Here is a 6,263-nt window from a genome sequence, read left to right as displayed (position 1 = left end):
TGAGTGACACACCTAGGGTCAAGTTGATGTTGGGTATTATATTGCCTGTTTAAGATAACATCTATACTTTTGGATAGACTGGTTCAACCAATGTGATAATGAGTTGCGTAACAGTGTCTGCACTGAATACCCAAACAGATGGACAGACCTGTGGAGCACATGACCTACAATACAAATCAAACTGCGATGTGACCCTATACAAGCAAGTTCTTTGGTGTTTTTATGAAGAGCGGTGACGCAGGCTAATGTAAAGGTCATGCAACTAGGCCGTGAGCCAAGCATATCTCACAAGAATATCCAATAATTATGACGTTAGCGGTCCACAGAGAGTCTGTGGGTAGTTTATTTTTCACTACGTCTCTCTCCAAGACAATAAGCCTTTTGCTCATCATACAATGGAGTATCATTCACATTCTGTTCTCAAACTCTTGACTTGTCCTCCTACACATCTGGGTGAAAAATGCAACAAAATAAATAAATAAATAAATAACTGTAATACAGAAATGGTCTGGTTTATACTGGTCATGTATTGATCTTTTTGCTGTGTATTTCCTCTATGATGATGACAACCATGTTTGGCTATTTAAATGTGATTAGAATGACAAAGCGTCCAATTTATCTAAAGTCAAGGGGAAAAAATGACAAAGAAACAGCAGAAACCAGCCCCGATTGTCACACAGGAAAGTTGTCGCAAGGGCTATCAACTACAAGGTTTCAAAAGTACAAGGTTTCAAAATATAAGCATAGTTATGTGCATCTAACAGTTCTTTAGTATTGATTTTAAACACATAGATTCATTTGATTTTTTTTTTTTATTCTGTTCTCTACTGTTCTCTAAACTAAAATTCCCATGTCATGTTTAGCTCTTAGGTAAACAACATAATAAAAGCACACTGTGAAAAAAAAACACACAAAAAAAACCCACACAGGCATATTTTGAAAGATTGGAAACTTTGTTGTCAGGACAAGGTTATATTAGTGCTGTCAATCGATAAAAAAAAAACTAATTAACATCAGGGTTTTTAATATTTTTATATTGTAATAATTTCACAGCTACTCTCGAAATTAATGTAGAAACAACTTAAAATTTTAAATATTTGTTGTAATTGCATTTTTTTTTAATGAACGAAGGCCAGTATCACTGATAGCCTAATACTGATGTCTCGATGAAAATGATTTTTTTTAAACATTAATGATAGATATTCAACATTACTGTATAATTGAAAGCTATCGATTTCAACATTTATTAGGGTTAAAAAAAAAACTTTTAATTTAAAGGTGCACAATGTACCATTTTTGCAGTAAAATATTCAAAAACCAGGTCATTGTTATATATTTTGTTCAGTTGAGTACATACAATATCCAAAATGTTTCCAGATTTGTAAATCGTGAGAAAATTGCTATTTTAACCAGTTGATTTAAAATAAAGACAAATCTGATATTATTTTAATCTTATATCTGTTATTTAGCAGTTGAGATCTTTCTTTAATGCTGATCTAACCAGCAGAAGACACGAGCTGTGGTTTAAATCCCAGCTGTGCAGGTGCGGTGCGTTGTAACACTGCGTTACAATGAGCCCCTATTAGAACTACGCTATTATATTCTATACTTTTATGAATTCTTTTGAGAAACCATGTGAAAAAGGTGAATCATGTTCAGAAATGATTAATTATTATTATGTTTTAAACTATGCTAGCTGTGTTTGTTGTCAAACTCAATTTTTTTTAAAATATTTTTAATGATTAAAAAATGCCATTATTTTATTTAAAAAAGTTAATAATTGTATTTTATTGACAAAATATTTTAGTGTGTCTTGGATATTTTTTTTAATTATATTAGAAAACATCTTAAACTGTCATTTGGTCATGTTACAATGTACCCCACCTATGGGGCATGTTGTCACATTTCACTTCCATTCTTTCAAGGGTAAATCAAGAAAAAAGTATACACTGTCTAAATGGTCTAATTTGACTGTCTAAATGGTGTTATAGGCCTACTATAATTGACAGTTTAACTCAAATTGTGGCAAGTTGTTACCAAAAGTTAAGTGCAGTTTAAATAACTCTATATTCAAGTTAACCGGGGTAATAATAAAACAGCTTTTTTTAGGGGGGCAAAATTTTAAGGTGCGTGTCTATATACAAAATTGCCATTAAAAAAAAAAAAACCAGTGTGACAGCTAGTCACCCCTGTCTCCCTTGTTGTTCTGTTGCTCCAGAACTAAATGTACCAAGCACATGAAACATCTCCATGTGAATGAATCGTCATTATAGTTCAAACGAAATCCAGGCACTTCACTGTGTGAAAAGGGGAAATGGCAATGTTGGCCGGTTGGTTTACCTCATGTTGCTGCTTACCGTCTTCTGTGAAACAGCAGACAATGTCTCTGCACATGTACGGTGTCAAGCCATACACATGGATATGCATTCAAAGAGTGGCATGAAAATAATTGTTCCTTGCTAATGTCTATGACAATAGTTTCTCTTTAAAAAGCAGATCTAATCCCTATTATAGTAATTGCTGGTGTTATTTAAAGCATCATGCCTTGAAAAATATATATATATCGGTATTTCAGTTTGTCATATAATGAACTGAGGAGTAAGACATGGGGAAGTATGGGTATGTTACTGGTTCAATAAAAAAAACAGCGATGCGGTTCACACTGAATTGCTTTGTGAATTTGTATGGTCGCAATATGCTTTTTCAAAAAAGGCTGTTAATAAAGGATGGGACAGTGCCCGTTGCCAAAGGAATCGACAGCAAACCTAAAACCTGTGAGTATATAAGCTTTGTTTATAATTTCTTATGCAAAGAAGACATTTACAGAACTCTGAAAGGTACAGCAAATTACAGCATGTTTAATTCCAAGAGTCAGAGAGAAGGTGAAAAATGGTCATGTTATGATGGTAGGCCTAATCCTGATAGATTTACAGTTTTTTTAGTGTTTCATAAAGACATTTTTTTCTGACCTGGTAAATTTTTATATATATTTTTTTAGCTCCCATCAATTTTCTGCTGTTTGGCATTAGTCTGCCTTCCTTCCTTCCATGCATTTATTTCTTAGTAGTGACTGCCAGGCTCATAGACCGAGCCAAGTACACCCAATGAGGGGGAGTAAGGAGAGAGCGAGAGAGAAAGAGAATGAAAAGCAAGACAGAAAAATGTGCCTATATTGGTGCAAGGCATAACAAAATTGAGCTGCATCTCCTGCATAATATCAATGCATAAAATACAAATATTCAATAAAACGAAATGTATATGTTCCAAATTTGTCTACCTATGAATTGCTGTGTGCATTCTATTCTAGATTATATTCTGTTCTGTTCTATTATCATCATCATAAAATTCTAGTTATTTTAATGTATTTTGCATTGTTTGCACCTAACCAGCTGCTTTGGCAATGCTATTTAAGAAAGCGCACTAAAACTGATATTGAGAGAGTGGGACAAAGAGGGGGAGAGGAACATTGTGTGCGTTTCTGTGACTGTTCCACAGTTATGCATGCCAGAAGTAAAACGTCAAATTTGTCCTGCACACCAGAGGAGCACAGTGAAATAAATCACTGGATCAAAGTGACCAAACGCAGATAATGCTTCACAGCTGATTCATCCAGTTAACAAATTGAATTAGTGAATTAGTCTGTGGGACTGGAAACGTACCAGAAAGGCCTTTTATAAAGTTGACAAAAAAGGGCATATGACGAATGCAAGTGAGAAATAGTCTGCCCCCTGCTGGTTGCATTGATGGGGTGTATTTTTTTTACATGTCAAACCTACAGATTTTTTTAATAATAGGACCAATTTCTCGATGTTGTTCAAAACTCTTCACACAGTGATTAAATCAGCATCAGTCTGTGTGGGCTAAACTGCGGAAGTAATTTATCATGCATTCAATGACCACTTATTTTAAATTAAATTAATTATTTTCTCACTTAGACACAAGCACCCCAAAAACTCTACGCACCTGCAGGCCAATTTGCATACAGTGGGGAGAACAAGTATTTGATACACTGCCAATTTTCCAGGTTTGCCCACTTACAAAGCATGTAGAAGTCTGTAATTTGTATCATAGGTACACTTCAACTGTGAGAGACGGAATCTAAAACAAAAATCCAGAAAATCACATTTTATTGCATGACATAAGTATTTGATCACCTACCAACCAGTAAGAATTCCGGCTCTCACAGACCTGTTAGTTTCTCTTTAAGAAGCCCTCCTGTTCTCCACTCATTACCTGTATTAGCTGTACCTGTTTGAACTCATTACCTGTATAAAAGACACCTGTCCACACACTCAATCAAACAGACTCCAACCTCTCCACAATGGCCAAGACCAGAGAGCTGTGTAAGGACATCAGGGATAAAATTGTAGACCTGCAAAAGGCTGGGATGGGCTACAGGACAATAGGCAAGCAGCTTGGTGAGAAGGCAACAACTGTTGGCGCAATTATTAGAAAATGGAAGAAGTTCAAGATGACGGTCAATCTCCCTCGGTCTGGGGCACCATGCAAGATCTCCCCTCGTAGGACATCAATGATCATTAGGAAGGTGAGGGATCAGCCCAGAACTACACGGCAGGACCTGGCCAATGACCTGAAGAGAGCTGGGACCACAATCTCAAAGAAAACCATTAGTAACACACTACGCCGTCATGGATTAAAATCCTGCAGCGCACGCAAGGTCCCCCTGCTCAAGCCAGCGCATGTCCAGGCCCGTCTGAAGTTTGCCAATGACCATCTGGATGATCCAGAGGAGGAATGGGAGAAGGTCATGTGGTCTGATGAGACAAAAATAGAGCTTTTTGGTCTAAACTCCACTCGCCGTGTTTGGAGGAAGAAGAAGGACGAGTACAACCCCAAGAACGTCTCGGGTTATGACTATAACCCTTGTTCCCCGAGAAGGGGAACGAGACACTGCGTCATCATGACGACACTTTGGGGAACGCCCCTCGCGTAAAGCGTCTGAAGAAACTGTAAAATCAGCCCAATCCGATTGGTGTTGCGTGATGACGTCGTATGTGACGGCATACCCGGAAGATACAAAGAGACAACAGAGATAGCGTTCTTTGCGATGAAGCGAGCGCTCTGATGATTGGGTGGACACGAGACGCAGTGTCTCGTTCCCCTTCTCGGGGAACAAGGGTTATAGTCATAACCCGAGACGTTCCCCTTCGAGGGAACTCGAACTGCGTCATCGTGACGACACTTTGGGGAACGAGTACCAACTATCCCGCACCAATCATACCCACCCCAGTGTGAAGCTGGAACCAGGCACAACTAGGGGGCGAGCACTCTCGCGCCAGGCGTCTCAGGGAGATGCAGACTATAAAAACGAATGAAGGTGTGAGGAGTGGCCCACCCAGCTGCCTCGCAGATGTCTAGCATAGAGGCCCCAGAAAGGAGGGCTACCGAGGAGGCCATGCTCCTGGTAGAATGGGCCCTCACGGCTAAGGGTGAAGGCAGGTTGCGCACCCGATAAGCCATGGCTATAGCCTGGACAATCCAGTTACTAATCGTCTGCTTTGACGCAGGCAGCCCTTTCTTGGGTGAACCAAAACACACCAACAGCTGGTCTGACTTTCTCCACTGAGCAGACTTCTCCAGATAAATCCTCAATGCCCGCACGGGGCAGAGGAGGTGAAGTCTGCTCTCTTCCGCCGTCACGTGAGGTGGAGGATGGAATGCCTGGAGAACCACTGACCTTGCCCTGTTAGATGGCACCTTGGGCACGTAGCCCTGGCTGGGATGCAAGATGGCTTTAACCATGCCAGGGGCAAACTCCAGGCAAGTCGGCGTGACCGCCAAGGCCTGGAGGTCCCCCACTCTCCTCAAAGAAGTGATGGCAAGGAGAAAAGCCACCTTGAAGGTCAGTATTCTCGCCTCAGCCGACTCCAGCGGCTCAAAGGGGGCCTCAGCCAACCCCTCGAGCACCACTGCCAGGTCCCAGGTTGGGACCCTGGAATGAGCCGCAGGCCTCATCCTCCGAGCCCCACGGAGGAAACGTACAACCAGATGGTGCCTTCCCAACGTCGCATCACCTAAAGGTGCGTGGAAAGCCCCAATGGCAGCCACATACACCTTAAGTGTGGACGGGGAAAGACCGGCGGAGAATCGGTCGTGAAGGAACTCCAGCACTGAAGCCACTGGGCAGTTAACTGGGTTCACCTCCCGCTCTCTACACCAAGTGGAAAATACATTCCACTTTAGGCTGTACAACCTCCTGGTGGATGGAGCTCTGGAACTGAGTAGGGTCTCCACAACACCTG

The sequence above is a fragment of the Gobio gobio genome (assembly GCF_949357685.1).
Source record: "Gobio gobio genome assembly, chromosome: 17".
Lineage (NCBI taxonomy): Eukaryota > Metazoa > Chordata > Actinopteri > Cypriniformes > Gobionidae > Gobio > Gobio gobio.
The sequence above is the reverse complement of the archived record's forward strand: the minus strand, read 5'-3'. Positions refer to the sequence as shown.